At 52.5% G+C, this 19619-nt stretch overlaps 2 long non-coding RNA genes across 5 annotated transcripts in view; one reads left to right on the top strand and one right to left on the bottom strand.

Moving 5' to 3' along the window:
• LOC149915229 (uncharacterized) overlaps positions 1-6453 on the top strand; it is a 241332-nt gene extending 234879 nt beyond the window's left edge. For all 3 annotated transcript variants that reach the window (XR_016459332.1, XR_016459331.1, XR_016459334.1), the window contains 2 exons: positions 5558-5634; positions 6261-6453. This is a non-coding gene — a long non-coding RNA (uncharacterized LOC149915229). The remainder of the gene's footprint in view (positions 1-5557; positions 5635-6260) is intronic.
• An 8880-nt stretch (positions 6454-15333) lies between these two features.
• LOC149915228 (uncharacterized) lies at positions 15334-16660 on the bottom strand. Of its 2 annotated transcripts, none has more exons than XR_016459397.1 (3): positions 16583-16660; positions 16034-16241; positions 15334-15396 (listed from the first exon to the last, which is right to left on the bottom strand). It is a non-coding gene; the product is annotated as an uncharacterized LOC149915228 (long non-coding RNA). The 2 variants fall into 2 exon arrangements; XR_016459398.1 differs by lacking the exon at positions 15334-15396 and adding an exon at positions 15405-15643.
• Between the last annotated feature and the right edge of the window lie 2959 nt (positions 16661-19619).

Genomic DNA, 19619 nt, shown 5'->3' with positions numbered 1-19619 from the left:
GCAGATGGAATCGCCATTCGATGTTGTTTTCTTCTGCCCAGCGCTGTATCGTTGCACCAGTAAAATGAGTCCCTTGGTCGCTCTCGATGACTTGAGGTGTCCCGTAGGCAGACATCAGTTTAGTCAGTGCCTTGATGGTATATGCCTGGTTTGCTTTCGGTACTGGATAGGCCTGCAGTAGCCCACTTGCAGTGTCGACGCAGGTCAGAGCATATCTCGCCCCCTCAGACCGAGGAAGGGGCCCAATGTAATCGACCTGCCATCGTTGGAGAGGATTGTGTCCTCTAGCAAGATGGGCTGTCGTTTCAGGCAGTGATCTTGGTCTCATCTTAGAGCAAGCGTCGCAATGCTGGCATGCCTGGACAATGTCAGGTAGCTGTATGGGCAGCCCCCATGCTTTAGCAGCTGCCCACATTGTCTATTGTCCCGCATGCCGTAGCTTCTGATGTAACCAACGGGCGATGTTCTCAGATGGTGAATTCTCAATCTATCAAACTCGGGCCAGCGTGTCAGCTTCATCATTTCCCGGTGACTGTAGGGGCTGATGACCAGAAACATGTAGACACATATAGTCCTGTGTTTGACTGTATTCCATATGTCTAACCACATGTCTTTGCCCCAGATTGGTCGGGCGTGGATAGTCCATTCTTGGGTGGCCCACTGTGCAATCCAAAGAGTGAGCCCCCGGTACACAGCCCAACTGTCTGTACAGATATTCAGGATACCATCACCGGGTTCCTTGGGTATAACCATCCACACGGCTTGCAGTTCTGCCCATTGGCTGCTCTGAGCATCCCCCTCATCAAACCAGATTGTCTCAGTGGAAGGATGGTATGCTATCGCTCTCCACTTGCTCGGGTTGCCCTTGCTGGACCCATCCATGTACCAGGCATCTTCAGGGATAGGATATTTCCCCTCCTGAACGGGGCTCTTCTCTGGTGGAGCGACCAGTGTTTCTTTTGGTGCATCACAATGATAGGTCACTGGGCCTAGGATCTTCTGAAGCTCTTCTTTTAAGGCTGATGAAGACAGACTGCTCCTTTGGCTGAGGTAGGCAACCCATCGTGCCACTGTTTGTGCTTGGGCCACCCCTGTCTTAGGAAGGTGGGTCAGACCTTTCACCCACCCCTGAATCGGCAGAGTGGTCTTAACTATGACTTCATCCGTCTGGGTTATTGGCTCTACTGCCTGTAATGCTGAATAGGCAGCCAATAACTGTTTTTCAATCATACTGTATCTTTCTTCTGCTCCATCCCAGACCTGAGACCAAAAACCAATGGGGGTCCGAACAGAACTCTGGCGTTGCCACAGGCCCCAACCAAAGCCATCTTGAGTAACGTGAACATCCAACTCAGCTGGGAGGGTAGGATCGAATATACCCAATGCCTGGGCTTGTTTAACTGCCAGTTTTGCCTGTTGGAAAGCATCCTGTTCTGTTTTCCCCCAGTCCCATAGCTGCCCCTTTTTTGTGAGTCTGTACAGCGGCCTTAGCAGCTGCGCTAGGTGAGGTATAAAGGAACGCCAGTAACCCAGTATACCTAGAAACTTTGCAGCTGCTTCGATGTTGTAGGGACTGGGAACGCCTGAACCTTATCTAAGACAGCACTGGGCAGTACTTGGGTCTTTCCTGACCAAACCACCCCCAGGAATTTTACGGACAGGCCCGGACCTTGCACCTTCTGGGATTTATAGCCCATCCTCTCTGCTGTAAATAGGCGGTTAATGAATCTGCCACCTGCCTTAATGCCTCCAGTGAGTTGGATGTCAGCAGGAGATCATCAGTATAATGATACAGGTTAACATCATCAGGTTTTTTCCAATCAGCCAGGTCACACGCCACTAGATTGTGACGTTGGTGAATGCACGTACCCCTGTGGCAGGACCTGAAAGGTCCACTGCCTGCCTCCCCACGTAAACGCAAACTGATCTTGCGATTCCTCAGCAATCGGGATACTGAAGAACGCGTTTGCTAAATCCAGGACACAGTGATAGGTTTTTATCTCCCTACTCAATGTGTCCATTAGGGAGGCAATGTTGGTTATGGCCGCATGAACAGGCGGCGTGACCTTATTTAACTCTCTGTAATCCACTGTCATTCTCCACGTGCCATCCGACTTTCGCACTGGCCGTGTGGGGGAATTATATGGGCTGTGTGCAGGTCTTACAATGCCCACTTTTTCTAATTCCTGCACCGTTCCCCATATTTCATCTTGCCCACCCAGAGTCTGTACTGCCTTATATCAGTAATCCGGCGCGGTTTCGGCAGGCAAATAGGCCCATGTTTCGCATGGCCTCTTAATATTGCCTGCACTGCCCGGGTACGGATACATCTCTGTCCAAGTCTGAACTCTCCCACAGTTGTCTGGAGAGCCAGACCCCATAGAATATCTATGCCCAAGATGTGTTCCTGCATTGGGGCAATACACACCTTACACTCCCGGGGTGGGAGACGCCCCACCCTCAGATTCAACCATAGTCTGTCCCCCAAAGCCACCAATCATCACTCTGTCTCCACCAAATTTGGTTGGATCTTCGTAGATAATTGATGTTTCTGCTCCAGTGTCCACCAATGCCATAACTCTCTGAATGTTTTTTCGGGACCAATAAATCCTTAATTCTACACAGGGCCTCTGGTCCTATCTGGAGGCCCTAGGGGGACTAACATCCCTCGTCACGCCATGAATTGAGCTATGGCCAATTCTTTTGCTTCCAGTGCCTCAGGCATTGTAGCCCGAGACACCTGAGGAGGCTTTTTTTTCTATTAGCAACAATGAAATCTTCTAAGTTCCATGTTGTTGTTGGCATTCTCTCTGTAACCCTTACCCTTGGTTTCTTAGGGTAGGTCTGAAATTTTTGGTTGTCCTTTAGCTGTCTCCAAAGCTGGAGAAGAACATGGTTGGGCTGGCGGTCAATCTTAGCAAATTGGACCCCAGCCCGAATTAATTCATTAAACGTAGTGAGCCCCATCGAGAGCCCCATCAGCGTCCTACAGCTCCTGGACGCTGTCACCCTGGCTGTCCGTGACTGTCCCAAGCTGTCCCCCCTGCCATGGTGGCACAACTGCAGCACGGTGACATCCTCATTGAAGAGGTGACGAGGAGGGGTACAGGGAGGGGGGCTGGGGACAGTCGGGGGACACGTGGGGTCTGCTGTGGGTGTGACATGGGGTCGGTGGTGTCACCATTGTTGGGTGCCACCTTCACTGGATGCCATTGGGTGTCACTGAATGTCACTGTCTTCAGGTGACGCTGTGACACAGGGTGACCTCAATGTGGAACAGCCGTGACGCAGCGTCCCCATCCCTGGCTGTCACTGTTGTTACCGTCATCTGGTGTCACCATCACTTGTGTGCCACCATCTATCGGGTGACACCATTCCCTGTACTCTGACCATCATGTGGGGGCAGGCACTGGCGGCACCACGTTGTCACCATGTTGTCACTGAGCCTCTCACTGTTCTTTGTCACCCCTCCAGACCTGCCTACCGCAGGACCCGGTGACACCGGAAACCTCTGTTGCTGTCACCATCGTCTGCCATGAGGACGGGGACATGCACGGTGGTGAACTCTGTGCCACCACCAGAGGGGACTGTGTGACACCAGTGTGTCACAGCCGTGATGCGGTGTCATCACCGTTGGGCGTCACTCCTGGCAGCTGGCGCCGGGTGTCACCGTCATGCAGAGGGCACAAAAAGAACCCTGGGGACATTGAGCCGAAGCTGGGGACACCGTGACCACCTGGAGGACTTCCCGGGGAAGTGGGAACACCACATGACAATGTCACACCACCAAAATTGGGGACATCCCTGTGTCACACCCCAAAGCTTGGGACACCTTCATGGCACCCTGGTGGTGTCATATCCTAGAGTTGTGAACACCCCCCAGAGTTTGGGACAGCCCTCTGGAGACGCCGTCTGTGCCCTCCCCCACAGAAAACATTGTTCCCATGGGGCGGAGTTGACACCCCTCACTTTTCTAATTAAGGTTTATTTTTGATAATGGGGGTTGGGGGATGTCCTCCCCATGAAAGTGACAAAGGGCAGAGGAGCGGCTGTGGGGCTCCATGTGTCACACTGGGGATGAACTCTGGGGACAGAGGTGACTGCAGCATCCTGGCCCCATCGCCCCTATGGCCCCATAACCACTACAGCCCCATCTCGTAGCCATCCCTCGTCCGTATCCCACAACGTTATCCCATCCCATATCCATCATATCCACCCCACAGCCATCTCAAACCCATCCCACATCCATACCCCCACATCCTATCCCCATCCCTAACCCTATATCCATAGCCATTCCGAATCCTTATCCCCACATGCATCCCATGTCCATTCCATCTACTTATCCCATGCCACTATCATCCCAATCCCATCCCGTGTCCATATTTCATCCCCAATCCATCCCACCTTCTTCAGTGTTGGTCCCATGTCCATCCCAAGCCCATCCCATATATATTCCATTTTCCTATCTCCCATTCCATATTCACCCCATATCCATATCCCCACACCCCAACCCTACATTTCACATCCCAATGCACATCCAACATCCCAACCCCAGCTCCCAAGCCCAGTTCCAAACCTCATATCCCAACCCCACATCCAAGCCCCACCTCCCACCTGTCAATCCCAGTCCCATCTCGCACCCCCTATAGCAGTAGGGCGCACCCCGAGGCCCCACCCACGGCCCGCCCCCTGCCGCGCTCCTCCCACCAACAGCGCAGCGCAACGCCGCACCGCCCCCGGGCTCTCATTGGTCAGGTGCCGGACCGTCCCGCCCCCGGGCTCTCGTTGGTCAGCGGCAGCGCCGCTGGCTCCGATTGGCTGAGGCGCGGCGCACGGGAACGGCCGTTGGCAGCCAGCTCAGAGCTCTTCTCCCCTCAGGCGGCAATGAAAAAAAATGAAAAAAAGAATAAAAAAAAGAAAAAAAGAGTGAACATGAAAAAAGAAAACCAAGATGAAAAAGAGAAAAAATAGAAGAAAACAGAAAAAAACGAAAAGAGAAAAAAAAAAAGAACAAGTGCAATGAAATGAAAAAAGAAACGAAAGCATAAAAAAAGAAGAAAAAAGCTCAAAAAGGTCAGAAAAAAAAGAAATGAGAAAAGAAGAAAAAAGCCAAGTAAACAGTCAAGAATAACAGCTGAGAAAAGACTGGATGGCCAAAATGTAGAGAAAGCAAAGCAGAGCACAGCAAGGGAAAGCAAGGCGAGAGTAGCAGCAAAAGGCAGGAGAATGAAGAAGGAGGGAGTGAAGAGCAGGAAAGGTGAGTTTGCCATAAGGCAAGGGGGAAGGGGAGGGGAAAGGGAGAAAAGGGGGGGTACGGGAGGGGAAGGGAAGCAGGGGGGGAGAGGAGGTAGGGGAGGAAGGGAAAAATGGGAGAGAGGGGAAGGGGAGGGGAGGGGGGGGGAGGGTTGAAGGGAAAATAGAGAAAGGAGATGCAAAGAAGAGACTCAAAAGTACAAAGCGGTGCACGTAAATGTAGAGAAAGCAAGTAGGGAAGCTAAGGGTAGCAGAGCAAAGGAAAGCAAAGGAAGGCAGTGAATGAGAGAAAGCAACCTTGCAGGAATGGTGGAGTGTGGGAAGAGCTGAGCCCCGGCCTGGAAAAGAGCTGCACGGCAGGAGAAGAAGCTGAGCCCAAAGGTAAGAGGAGCTCCTTGGGGTTTTTTGTGGGCTTGAAGCAAAGCTGAGAAGCCGTGCCCGGGAGGAGGTGTGGGTAGCTCCAGGCCACCTTGCTGTCTCCCCAAGAGATGCGGGCTGTGGGCTAGGCATTGGGCAGGAGTGCTGGCCAGAAGCAAGCATCTGTGTGGAGAAAGGCAAAGGGCGGAGGAGGTTGAAGGGGAGCTACCAGGCATGGGCTTGCTCAGCAAGGGGAGCAGAAGCCTGAAGGGCACGAGAAGGGAATAGAGAAGGGCATGCAGAAGGAGAGAAGCTGCGAGCAGAGTTGAGAGACACTTGTCAGAGCAGCAAGCGGAGCAGGCAAGTGTTGAGATTGGGAGTGAGTAGCAGGAAAAGGCAAGAGCACCAAGAAAAAGGAGGCGAGGGGCAAGCAGCTCAGGTAGGGAAAAGGAAGGGCATGCAGCTCAGGTAGGGAAGGGAGGGGACAGCAGCTAAGCTGTGTGTTATGGGAAGTAATGTCAGTGATCTGAATGGCAGTAACCTGCTGTTCTGCATGGGGCTGTTGTGGAAGTTTACTGTTCAGACTTTCTTAGTGAGGTCTCCCTAGATTGTTTCTGTCCTTTTTCTACACTTGCTTTGTTTTTTTCCAGTCCTCTATAATGAACAGCCCTGTGGCAATGATGCGGAATCTGCACCTGAAGGACTGAGAGGAAGAACATCAGAAGGCAGCAGCTGCAGTGTGTGGTGTTACAGGGCAGCGCTGCGAGTGCCGCCCAACTTGGCACTCCATGTCTTACCTGGTTGTACTCAATCAATAAACGATCACAATTACGGACTCACAAAGAATAAGGCTGTCTTTTTCACCTTAGAAGAAAAAGGGGGCGATGGCAAGGAATGAGAGGCAGGTGAGGTCAGCTGTACAAAATCCCAACACAGATGGATAAGCTGCTTCATGAACAAGTCCAGCTTTTTCTGCGGCGGTGACCAGCATCTGTGCTGTTGTTTATCTGCAGTCAGGAATGTCATATCGCCTCTTTTTTCAACCCGCATTTACTCTTTCACAAAAGAGTATCAACTTTTGATACTCGTTCTGCAAACTGGGGAAGAGTAGCTTACAGAATGCCAACTGCTGCAGTGGACAGGTTGGAAGACAGCTGCTCCACCTGCCCATCTGCCACGGCAGCTCCTTGCTGGATGTGCCTGTGGGAACTGCTTAGCTCCTGCCAGCAATCCCCTCACAACGGGGAGGAGAGCAGCACTTGCACAGTTGGTTTTACGAGCACTAAACAAGCACAACTAAAACGCTCAAGGGAGACTGTCTTCAAGCACAGTCACAGAATGTCTGTTATACTGAAGACTAAAGGATATCACTTCCAATTGGCATCAGGGAGAAGACACAGAATAGCAGAATCACAGAATTGCCAGGGTTGGAAGGGACCTCAAGGATCATGAATCTCCAACCCCCCTGCTACATGCAGGGCCACCAACCTCCACATTTCACACTAGACCAGGCTGCCCAGGTTCCCATCCAATCTGGCCTTGAACACCTCCAGGGATGGATGGGGCATCCACAGTCTCTCTGGGCAGCTGTTCCAGCACCTGACCACTCTCTCTGTAAAGAACTTCCCCCTGACATCCACCCTAAATCTTCCCTCACTCAACTTCAAACCATTTCCCCTCGTCCTGCAGTTTTCTACCCTTTCCAAGAGTTGACTTCCCTCCTGCTTGTAGGCTCCCTTTAGGTACTGAAATGCTGCAATGAGGTCACCCCGCAGCCTTCTTTTCTCCAGGCTGAACAAGCCCAGCTCCCTCAGCCTGTCCTCATAAGGGAGGTGCTCCAGTCCCCTGATCATCTTTGTGGCCCTCCTCTGGACCCTCTCCAACAGCTCCCTGTCTTTCTTGTACTGAGGGCTCCAGATCTGGACACAGTACTGCAGATGGGGCCTCACAAGAGCGGAGTAGAGGGGGACAATCACCTCCCTGTCCCTGCTGGCCACCCCTCTTCTGATGGAGCCCAGGATCCCATTTGCTTTCCCACCTGCAAGGGCACGCTGCTGGCTCATGCTAAGCTTTTCATCTATCAGGATCCCCAGGTCCTTCTCCACGGGGCTGCTCTCAAGGACCGCTCCTTCCAGTCTGTATGGATGCCTGGGATTCCTCCGGCCCAAGTGCAAAACCTTGCACTGTGCTGTGTAGGACCTGATCAGGTTCACCCCGGTCCGCCTTTCCAACCTGTCGAGGTCCCTCCGAATGGCATCCCTTCCTTCAGCCGTGTCAACCGCACCGCTCAGCTTGGTGTCGTCAGCAAACTTGCTGAGGGTGCACCCGATTCCACCATCCATGTCATTGATAAAGACGCTAAAGAGCACCGGTCCCAAGACAGACCCCTGGGGGACGCCGCTCGTTACTGGCCTCACCTGGACATAGAGCCATTAATAACCACTCTTTGTCTGCGGCCTTACTACCAATTCCTTATCCATCCAGTGGTCCACCCATCAAATCCACATCCCTCCGGTTTGGAGATAAGGATGTGGTGGGGGACCGTGTCAAAGGCCGTGCTCAAGTCCGGGGAAATGACATCGGTCACCCTCCCCTTGTCCACCGATGCCGTCACTCCATCACAGAAGGCCACCAGATTGGTTAAGCATGACTTCCCCTGCTGAAGCCGTGCTGGCTGTCTCGGATCACACGCTCACTCCTCATGTGATCAAGCATGTCATCCAGGAGGATCTGTCCCATCATCTTCCCAGGCACAGAGGTGAGACTCACCGGCCTGTAGTTCCCGTGTCCTCCTTGCTCCCTTTCTTGCCAACGGCAGTGACATGACCCTTCCTCCAGGCATCCGGGACCTCACCTGACAGCCACGACTTCTCAAATATGATGGAGAGCGGCTCGGCAGCCAGCTTCTTCAGAGCCCTGAGATGCACGCCATCCTGCCCATAGACTTGTACACGTTCAGTCTCACATCTCACCATCTATCTGCTCCATAGACTTGCACACGTTCAATCTCATCAGGCAGTCTCTCTGCTCTGCCCTCACAGCAGGGGGTATTTACCACCCCGGTCCCCACCTGGAGGTTTATGGATGCAGGGCTCAGGGACGTGACAAACTCTGGAATCCTGGCTGCCAGTGAAGACCGAGGCACAGAACACATTCTGTACCTCAGCCTTCTCTCCATCTGTTGCAGGCAGTTCTCCTTTTACATTTACAAAGGAGGCACACTTGCTTTGACCTGTCTCTTCTGGCCAATGCACGTGTAGAAAGTCTTCCTGTTGTTTTTCACGTCCCTCTCCAAGTTCAGTTCTGCGCCTTGTGTTTCCTGATCCCACGTCTGCAGGTCCAGACATCCCTGTATTCTTCCCAGGTGACACGGCCTGTTAGCCCTGTATTGATTGTTCCAGGTGACACGGCCTGTTTGTTAGCCCTGTATTGCTCCAGGTGACACGGCCTGTTAGCAGAGCTCGTTGCTCCTTGCTTTGCCCCCAGCTGCCCAGCAGGTCTGCGCCGAGCCGATGGGCTTCCTGCGTCCTCTGCTTTCTATTCAGAGGGACGGAGAGCTCTTGTGCTCTCAGAAGGGAAGGCAGCCTTGAAGAGCAGCCAGCTTTGCTCACCATCTTTGTTTTTACAGACAGATCCCGAGAGATCTGGGCCATCAGCCCGTGAAAGCTTAAAGCTCGCCGTCCCAAAGCTCAGGTCCTGCCCCACTCCTTGCCTTGCCCACATCCCTCGGATCACCAACCCCACAAGCCGTGCTCACTGCAGCCAGGCTGCCCCAACCTGAACGCCTTTCACTCATCATCTCCTCCGCACTGCTGAGCAGCAGATCCAGCCACGCTTCACCTCTGGTCGGTCTGCCCAACGCCCGGAGCACAAAGTGACCATGGCTGCATTCCAGGAGCCTCCTGGAGCTCCTGGAGCTGGCCGTCTGTCCTTCCAGCAGATCTCCGATGGCTGCAGTCCTATTTTTGTAAAGATAACTGGTATTTCTGGGAGGAAATGTCCTATTTTTGGGAGAAAATGTCATACTGAGGATTGTAATGTCATATTGTTTGGAGAAAACATGAGGTATTTCTAAGAAAACTGTGACTCCCTGGAGAAAGTATCACATTATGGGGAAGGGGGGGTATTGTAATGTTGTATTTTTTGGAGGAAACGTGAAGTATTTCTAAGGAAACTGATATTTCTGGGAGGAAATATCATAATTTTGGAAGAAAATTTCATATATCTCTGATAAAGCTGGCATTCTGGGAGAAAATATCATGGATTTTGGAGAATGCTTGTATTTCCGGGAGAAAATATCGCATTTTTGGAACAAATTGTCATATTTAGGATTGAAAAGTGATCTTTCCGGAAGAAAACATCGTGTATTTGGGAGAACACTGATATTTGTGGGTTATAACGTCGTTTTTCGGCACTAGTGACATGAGAGAAGAGGCTGAAGCCCAGCTCTCTACAAGCTCCCTTCAGGTAGTTCTAGAGAGCAGTAAGGTCTTCCTGAGCCTCCTCTTCTCCAACTGAACAACCCCAGCTCCTTCAGCCGCTCCTCGTGAGCTCTGTGCTCCAGACCCCTCGCCAGCCTTGGCGCCCTTCTTTGAACCCGCTCCAGGGCCTCGATGTCTTTCTGGCAGTGAGGGGCCCAAAAGTGGACACAGCACTCGAGGTGCAGCCTCACCAGAGCTGAGGACAGGGGGACAATCACTGCCCTGTTCCTGCTGGCCACACCGTTCCCGATGCAGGCCAGGATGCCATTGGCCTTCTTGGCCACCCGGGCACACTGCTGGCTCATTTCAGCCCAGCATCCATCAACACCCCCAGGTCCACTTCCTCTACGCATCTTCCAGCCGCTCCGCCCCCAGCCTGTAGCGTCGCCTGGGGTTGTTGCAGCCAAAGCGCAGGACCTGGCCTTTGGCCTTGTTGGAACTCATCCCATTGGCTTCAGCCCAGCTCTCCAGCCTGTCCAGATCCCTCTGTGGGGCCTCGCTACCCCCAGGCAGATCCACACTTCCAGCCAGCCTGGTGTCATCCGCAAACTTCCCGAGGGTGCACTCAGTGCCCTCAGCTCATCAAGAAAGATCTTGAGGAGGACAGGCCCCAGCACCGACCCCTGGGGAACAGCACTGTGACCCACAGATACCACTTTTCTCACAGATACGTGACATTTTCATCCGGGAACACTATTTTAGTCCCCTACACATGATCTCTTCCACCAAAAAACAAGGACATTTTCTCCCAGATAGACCACTTTTCTCCAACTATGTGACCGATTATCTGGGAAATACCCATTTTTTCCTAAAAATATGGCGTTTACTCCCAGAAATACCAGCTTTCTCACATACATGTGATCTTTTCCCCCCAAAACAAGACATTTTCTCCCAGAAATACCACTACGCTTAGAAATACCTCACGTTTCATCCCAAGAATACTACTTGACGCTCCTCAGGATCACACTTACTCCCAGAAAAATGGCAGTTTCTTCCAGATAGACCAGTTTTTCTCCCAAATACACGACATTTTCTCCAAGATAGACCACTTTTCTCCCAAAGACGGGACATATTCCCCCAGAAATACCAGCTTCGTCTTAAAAATACGGCCTTTTTTCCCAAAATACCAGCTTTCTCACAAACACCTGTCATTTTCCAACCAAGGATGCTACTATCTCCCAGAAACAGCAGTTTTCTGAGAAATACCTGACATTTTCTCTCAAAAGTACTACTTGACACTCCTCAAGAGGACATTTTCTCCCATATTTACCATATTTTCTCCCCAAAGGACCAGTCGTCACACCAAAAATGTCACAGTTGCTCTCGAATAGAAGACATTCTCTCCCACCATTTCCGAGTTCTCTCCCTCAAGTATGTCATTTTCTCCCAGAAATACCACATTTCAGTGGTAAATTTCACCTTCTCTTCCAAAAAGAGGATATTTTCTCCCAGAAATACCCCTTCTCTTAGAACTACCACACGTTTTCTCCCAAAAATACTGGATGACAAAACCAAATGGGACACTTGCAACCAAGAAGAGGACTGGCACAACTGCAGAGCGGTGCCATCCTCATTGAAGAGGTGACGAGGAGTGTACAGGGAGGGGGGCTGGGGACAGTCGGGGGACATGTGGGGTCTGCTGTGGGTGTGACATGGGGTCAGTGGTGTCACCATTGTTGGTGCTTCCCTTCACTGGATGCCACTGGGAGTCGTTGAGTGTCACTGTCTTCGGGTGACACCGTGACACAGGGTGACCTCGATGTGGAACAGCCGTGACGCAGTGTCCCCATCCCTGGCTGTCACTGTTGTTACCGTCATCTGGTGTCACCATCACTTGTGTGCCACCATCTATCGGGTGACACCATTCCCTGTACTCTGACCACCGCATGGGGCCAGGCACAGGCAGCTCTGTGTTGTCACCATGCTGTCACTGAGCCTCTCACTGTTCTTTGTCACCCCTCCAGGCCCGCCTAGAGCTGGACCTGGTGACACTGGAGTCCTCTGGCGCTGTCACCATCGTCTGACATGAGGATGGGGACACGCACGGTGGTGAACTCTGTGCCACCACCAGAGGGGACTGTGTGACACCAGCGTGGCACAGCCGTGACGCGGTGTCATCGTCATCGGGTGTCGCGTTCGGCAGCCAGCATCGGGTGTCACCGTCATGCAGAGGGGACAAAAGGACCCCCTGGGGACGTTGAGCTGAAGCTGGGGACACTGTAACCAGCTGGAGGACTTCCTGGAGAAGTGGGGACACAGCATCGTGCTGTCACACCACCAAAGTTGGGGACACCTTCATGGCACCCTGGTGGTGTCACGTACTGGAGATGGGGACACCCCCACAGTGTCACCCCCACGGACCACTTTGTTCCCATGGGTCGGGGGTTGACACCCCTCACTTTTGCAATTAAGGTTTATTTTTCGATAATGGGGGTTAGGGGATGTCCCCCCCCATGTCCCCATGTAAACTAAGCATGCACGCTGCAGTTTTCAGCCTAGGCTTTTAAGAGCAAAGCCAGAAAATTCCACACCGCTCAGTACAAAGCTGTGCGATGATGAGAGTGACTCAAGCTCTGCCCAAAGGATGAAAAGTAGCATCAAAACGGCTGAAGAGAGGGGGGACAATGAGGCAAGGTAGCACTGCAGAGAAGTCAGGAGAACACCTCTGCCTTCTGGGATCAGGAGCCTCTCTTCCCCCAACAGAGACGCCTGCAGGGTGAGGGGCACACGCTCACTTCTGCTCAGTGCTGCCCTGAGAAACTCAGACAGCTCGAGACAGCTGTTCTCTAACTCAGCGCGCCTGTGCTCAGGCCGTGCTACTCGCAGTTCTGTGCACGTGCTTTGCAGGCAGTGCGTTTATGGGCAGGGCCAAGGACTGGTGCGTCCATTGCTTCTATAACCTGCAGCATCCCCTGATGGAGATGTGGGAGTTCTGACCCAGCGCCGCGAGTGGAATAACGAGGAGGTGGTGCAGCAGCTCACTGAGTGCCACTGGACAAATCAGGCCGTGCGCTCTTTGTGAATACAAAGCTCCAATTGTTTATTGATGGACTGCAACCAGAGTGCCAAGTTGGGCTGCTGCCACGAAGCCGCTGCCTTCTGATGCTCCTCCACTCAGTCCTTCAGCTGCAGCTTCTCCATCATCTCCACAAGGCTGTTCATTGTGGAGGACTGGAAAGAAAGAAAGCGAGCGTCAAAGTAGGACACCGCTTCCCCCAGCATTCTACAATCCCCTTCACGTCTGACAGACAGAGAACAACAAGAGCCGTGTCTGTGCTCACCGAGGACTCACCTCTGCACGTGCAGCGGCAGCTCTCAGAGCAGCCTTCTTCATTTCTGCTCTCCTCTCTTTTTGTCGTTGTCGTCTTGCTATAGAGAAAGAGGAGAGAAATTCAGTTTGTCAACAGCAAAACCGCGGAAACATGGGTACATGAAAACAGGCTAGGAAGCCTCTCAGGGAAGGGTATTTCCAGTGGGACAAGCAGAAGGCCGTCATGGATTTCATGGGAAAAGAGAGGGTTACACTTTCTGGCACTTCCTTGCCATTGGACTCGGCAGCCTTCTACTCTTTTCCCCTCTCCGCAGAGAGAAGGAGAAAGCAAAGCAAATCCTAAGCAAACTCCATGCACCTGATAAGGGAAGCACCTCACCAGGGCAGCTGCAGCACCTTCCTACCTCTTCGCTTTGAGGTCCGGAACCGCTCAGTCGGCGCTGGGGCAGGCCCAGGGTGTGTTGCTGGAGCTGGCACACCGCCTCTGCTCTGATGTGGGCTCTGAGCCTTCTCCCCATCGCGCTCCACCTTCACTTGTTTCTTGGCAGGCCACAGCTCTGCTTTTTGCTCCTCTTCCTCCACTCCCTTGCGCTTTCTTGCAGCCATGGTCTTGGAGAGGGAGTGGTTGTCAACTGCAGGGGAAGGTCTTTCCCCTCTGCTGGGACCTGCTGTTCCAGGAAGCCCTCCTGGAGCCTGGAGAGGAGCTTTCGCGTACATCTTGCCGTTTGGCTCAGCACCTCTCCCTGTTCAAATCAAGCAAGGGGAAGCAGCAAGATTAAAAGAGAGTCACACACTGCCTTCGGTCTGCAAAATGGGCCACAATGCTAGGAACTCTCGAGTGTTCACAGCAATGGACCTTGGGATCTTGGCTGAACTGTGGGCCATTTCCAATTGGGACAGGAAAGGCAACTGTAATCCCCAGGGATTAAGATCTCAAGCAACACGCAACGACAGCAGTCCCAGGAAAGGACAGACAGAAAGCCTAACTAGAAAGACAGTGCACCAAACCCAGATGCTGCTGTGTGTCTGTACCTCTCTTGGGGGCTGTGCCACGCTCCATGCTCCTCCCCTGGCTTCCTGCAAGGCTGCGCTTCACTGCAAGCCTGCTTGCATCAGCTTCTGTCAGAAAGGAAACAAGAAAGACATGAAGAGCATCTCTTTGGAGGAGCATTTTAGCACAGCCAACCACAAACTTCTGCTCCTCAAGCGTAGTTTCTTCAATTGGCCTTTCTGCTGCTACAACGCTGTGCCATTTCTGCAGTCAGCACAGATCTGCAGTGCCCCTTCTTTTCTCCTCCATCCCACACAGCCCTTCATGCAGCCCTATTTAGAGGCAGGTACCCACACCACAGCTCACAAGAGCTTCTTACCTGGGGAGGCTTTCCGTTTCCCCCCAAGCCCAGCACCATTCCATGGACGCGCAGGCTCCGTCCCTACAACAACAGATTGTGTGTTGATTTCACAGACACCAGGAGCAGCACTGTCCTGTTAGCCCACGTCCACCACAAAAACCAAAAGACACTCTTCTACAGCCAGAACAGAAACTGATCTTTAAACTGCAGTGCGCTTGCACAAAGCACTACTGCTCTCATTCCCGCTCAGGTGGCAGCAGAGGAACCCCAGTCTGCCTGACAGCTCTGCATGCTGCAGAGCAAAGCTGCGTCAGCACACAAAACGCTATCAGCTGCAAAAGTCGAGGCACGGATTTTTTGTCCCTACAGGGAATGCACTCAGCTCTGAGCACCACCACTTACACACACACTTCTGTCTCACTGCTGCCATCTGTTGCTGTTGGCCTCTCTAATGCTTCCACCATGGTTACCGGACATCCCTGCAGTGCTGCACCGCTCAGAAGTAATACTTAAAATGCATTCTTCCATACTTCATGACAGAGGACTGCAGAGACTCACTTTTGCGTGGTGCTAAGGATGGTCCGTCCCCATCGCGTCCCTCTGTGCGCTGCAAGGCGTTGTTGGTTCTCTGGCAGCCTGCTGGGTGCTGCTCCCTAGCACAGGGAACCGCGCCGCGCTGCTTCTGAGGAGAGAAATAAAGGGCCATGGAAACGGGCACCCAACGTTTGCAAAGAGATGCAGCGTTCCAGATGGTGCCAGAGATGGGTATCAGAGTGCTGAGACGTTAGTTATCACTAACGGAAACATTTGGGAGCGCATTCACAACATCTGCACGCGCTGCAATTTCTGGGCATATCCAGCTTTCTCATCGTTCAGGTGGAGAAGACGGGCGCTCTCAGACATCACTTCGGGGGGTTAAACCAACACACCTGCAAACACCAGCATTATTCCGAGGGAAACAGTGACTTCAGGTGCCACAGTTCAACCCATGCAAAATTACCGTACACAGCCTTAGCTCTTCACCACTGTTTCTTCCCCACCCTTTACTACTGCAGGCAGCTAGAACAAACTTCTCAGCAGAAACCCAGGGCAGCTGGCAAACCATAACCAGGCGCAGCTGGCAGGAGGGCAGTGCCCGCTCTCTGCTCCCACCCTGCCCCAGCAGGTTAAGGAGCCTGGCAATGCTGTCCTGTTGCTGCAAGTGCACAACCCAGCCGCTTACTGAGCTAACAAAGGACCAGCAGGGCTCCCCCTGCTCCACCCCTTCCGCTCCAAAACCAGAGAAAGGAGAAACCCAAGCGAAAGAAACCCAGCCATACCTTTCCACGTGCAAAGCAGCGATGGGAACTGCGTCCGTCTCCCTGCTGAGACATGCTGGGGAACGTCTCAGGGGAAGCTCAAGTTCCCGGGGTCCTCTCCACAGGGACTGCCCGCACTGTTGGAAAGAGCTGGCTTCACTCTCTCTTCAAGTGCCTCGATCCCCAAAATCTCCTTTTGGAAAGGAAAAAGGAACCCTAAGGAAAGAACCTGCAAGTGAAAAACAGTGAGGAAGAAGCATTTTCCCAGCATTCTTCTGCTGTGCAGTTTAGACTCTCGGGCAGGGCAATGTCTCGAAACCAGCTGGTTACAAGGACTGTCCCCAAAATACACCCAGCTCCTGTACAGCTGCCATGATTTCTGACAGCAAGCGTTCTCCATCTCCTCAATAGTTACGCGCCTTGAAGCACATGGCTGGTGTTGCTGTCCTGAAGAAAACTCCCTCTGTCTCACCGCCAGCCGGGACGAGGGCTGATGCAGCGTGCCCACCCCAGCCCAGCTTTCCTGCTGAGACACCTCCCGGCAACCACCCAGCACCAAACCCAGCTCACCTGCTCGGCCTGCTCAGCCTGAGCTGTGCCCAGCTCACGCACACGCCGCAGCGGTGCTTCCGACGGGCTCTCGCAGGGTGATCTCTCAAAGGAAAGCTCACAGCTCAGTCTCTGCGTGCAGCACGCTCACCAGAGCACCAGCTCTGCTCACCGGCTGTGCCACAAACGCTCCCACCTCGGCGATGACTGTGACCTCAGCGAGTGCCCGCATCACTTCTGTGCTTCCATCATAAGCAAAGGGCGTGCTCACCTCCCAGATCCAAATTTTAGGAAACCAACACCACGGTCTCCCAACGGGTTTATTTAAGTAAAAGAACAGAGAAATTAAGATGACCCTTGTGCAGCCAGTTCTTGCTCAGGTGCTGCACGATCGGACCAAGGAGATGTTACCCCCAGGCTGCCTCCAGCTTGGAGGATTTGAGCTCCCAAGCAACCAGCAAGCATTTGGACGTGCCCTCCCCCTGCTTTTTACAAGGACAGACGAGTCCTTCTTGGGATGCCAGCTATTCTGCAAAGGCGGAATAGCTCTGTTCTTGGGCCGCAGCTCCATGGCCACGCGCTTCTCAAATACTGGGGCTGCATTACCTCCTGGGCATCCACACGTGCTCTGACTCTCCCGCAGGGTTTCTGGCTTCCTGCTGGGGAGCTTCTCATCTTCTGCAATATCATTCCTGCCTCCTCTGGTACCATCCTGGGAGATGCTGCAGAGCTCATGAGCCGGAACTACCTTCCTCCCATCAGCAGCTGCTCTTGCTTTAAAGAAGTGCCAGCACCTACGAATCAGCTTGGAGAAAGTAATTCTGGGGACCCAGAGACACTGCAAGTCTCAGTGCAGCTCCCACAAGAACGCTGCTGTTAAATCCATAGAATCATAGAATGGATCAGGTTGGAAAAGACCTGAAAGATCATCGAGTCCAACCGCAACCTGACCATACTCCCCTAACTCTAACAACCCACCACTCAATCATGTCCCTGAGCACCACATCCAGAGCTCTTTAAACACGTTCAGGGACAGCCAGGACACATCCCCAATTAGCCAGGACTGCTGAAGGATGATGGAGAGCGGCTTGGCAGCCACGTCTGCCAACCCCCTCAGCACCCCAAGGTTCAATCCATCCGGCCCCATGGCTTTCAAAGCAGGTTTTGTTTCTTTAATTATTGTCTCCCATTCTATCTTTTCTTTTAGAAAGGAATCTAAAAGATGAAAAGTAAGAAAGTACTAAACAAAATGAATCAAAAGAAATGAAAAAAGGAAAGAAAGGGGAAGAGATGAAAAGAGACGGAAAGAAAAGGGGAGAGGGAAAGAAAAGGGGAGAGGGAAAGAAAAGGGGAGAGGGAAAGAAAAGGGGAGAGGGAAAGAAAAGGGGAGAGGGAAAGAAAAGGGGAGAGGGAAAGAAAAGGGGAGAGGGAAAGAAAAGGGGAGAGGGAAAGAAAAGGGGAGAGGGAAAGAAAAGGGGAGAGGGAAAGAAAAGGGGAGAGGGAAAGAAAAGGGGAGAGGGAAAGAAAAGGGGAGAGGGAAAGAAAAGGGGAGAGGGAAAGAAAAGGGGAGAGGGAAAGAAAAGGGGAGAGGGAAAGAAAAGGGGAGAGGGAAAGAAAAGGGGAGAGGGAAAGAAAAGGGGAGAGGGAAAGAAAAGGGGAGAGGGAAAGAAAAGGGGAGAGGGAAAGAAAAGGGGAGAGGGAAAGAAAAGGGGAGAGGGAAAGAAAAGGGGAGAGGGAAAGAAAAGGGGAGAGGGAAAGAAAAGGGGAGAGGGAAAGAAAAGATGGAAAACAGAAAACAAAATGAAAAAAGGAAAAAAAGGAAAGGAAGGGAAGAAAAGAAGAAAAAGGAAAGGAGAAAAAACCATCCTTCCATCACCATTGCTACCACAAGCACTAAACCATATCCTGTAACTCCTAATCCAGATGCCTCTTGAACACTGCCAGGGACGGCGACTCCACCACCTCCCTGGGCAGCCATTCCAGTGCCTGGCTGCTCTCTGAGAGAACAAGTTCTTCCTTATGTCCAACCTAAACCTCCTCTGGTACAACTTATGGCCATTTGCTCGGGTCCTGTTTGTTGCCTGGGAGAAGAGGCCAAACCCCTCCTCATCACAGCCTCCATTCAGGAAGTTGTAGACACGTTCCAGGGCCTCAATGTCTTTTTTTGTAGTGAGCGGCCCAAAACTGAACACAGTGCTCAATGCGTGGCCTCACCAGGGCTGAGTACAGGGGGATGATTCCCTCCCTGCTCCTGCTGGCCACGCTATTTCTAATGCAAGATGCTGTTGGCCCTCTTGGCCACCTGGGCACACCTCTGTCCCTGGAAAGGTGATGGAACAGCTTGTGCTGGATGCCATCTCCAGACAACTGGAAGAAAAGGAGGTTATCAGGAGTAATCAGCAAGGGGGAGGGCATGCTTGACCAACCTGGTAGCCTTCTACAATGTTGTCACTGGCTGGGTGGATGTAGTGCATGTAGTCTACCTTGCTTTCAGCAAGGCGTTTGATACCGTCTCCCACAACATCCTTATGACAAAGCTGAGGAAGTGTGGACAGATGAGTGGACAGTGAGGTGGGTTGAGAACTGGCTGACTGGCAGAGCGCAGAGGGTCGTCGTTGGCGGTGCAGAGTCCGGTTGGAGACCTGTAACCAGCGGTGTTCCTCAGGGGTCGGTGCTGGGTCCGGTCTTGTTCAACATCTTCATCAATGTCCTCAATGAGGGAATAGTGCTCACCCTCAGCAAGGGTGATCTGTGAGGCCCCGTGTACTGAAAGGCAGCCACACGGTCTCCCATGAGCCTTCTGTTCTCCGGGCTCAACAAGCCCAAACCTCTCAGTCTCTCTCCAAAGGAGACATTCCCGATGCTTTGAAGCCTTTGAAGTCACGTTCCTGATGTCCAAGTTACGTGCCCATCATGTGTTAATGCTGCTGTGCCAATCGGTGGGCTCAACAGCTGCAACAAAGACACCAACGTCTTTGGGATAGGCTTATTTTACTGCCTATGACAAAATAAAACCAAAGTAATATTGGCAGCGTCTATAGCCAAAAGAGAAGCTTAG

This window comes from Phasianus colchicus, chromosome 22, assembly GCF_987193195.1.
Source record: "Phasianus colchicus chromosome 22, bPhaCol1.hap1.1, whole genome shotgun sequence".
Classification (NCBI taxonomy): domain Eukaryota; kingdom Metazoa; phylum Chordata; class Aves; order Galliformes; family Phasianidae; genus Phasianus; species Phasianus colchicus.
This window is presented reverse-complemented; position numbering and strand designations above follow the sequence as displayed.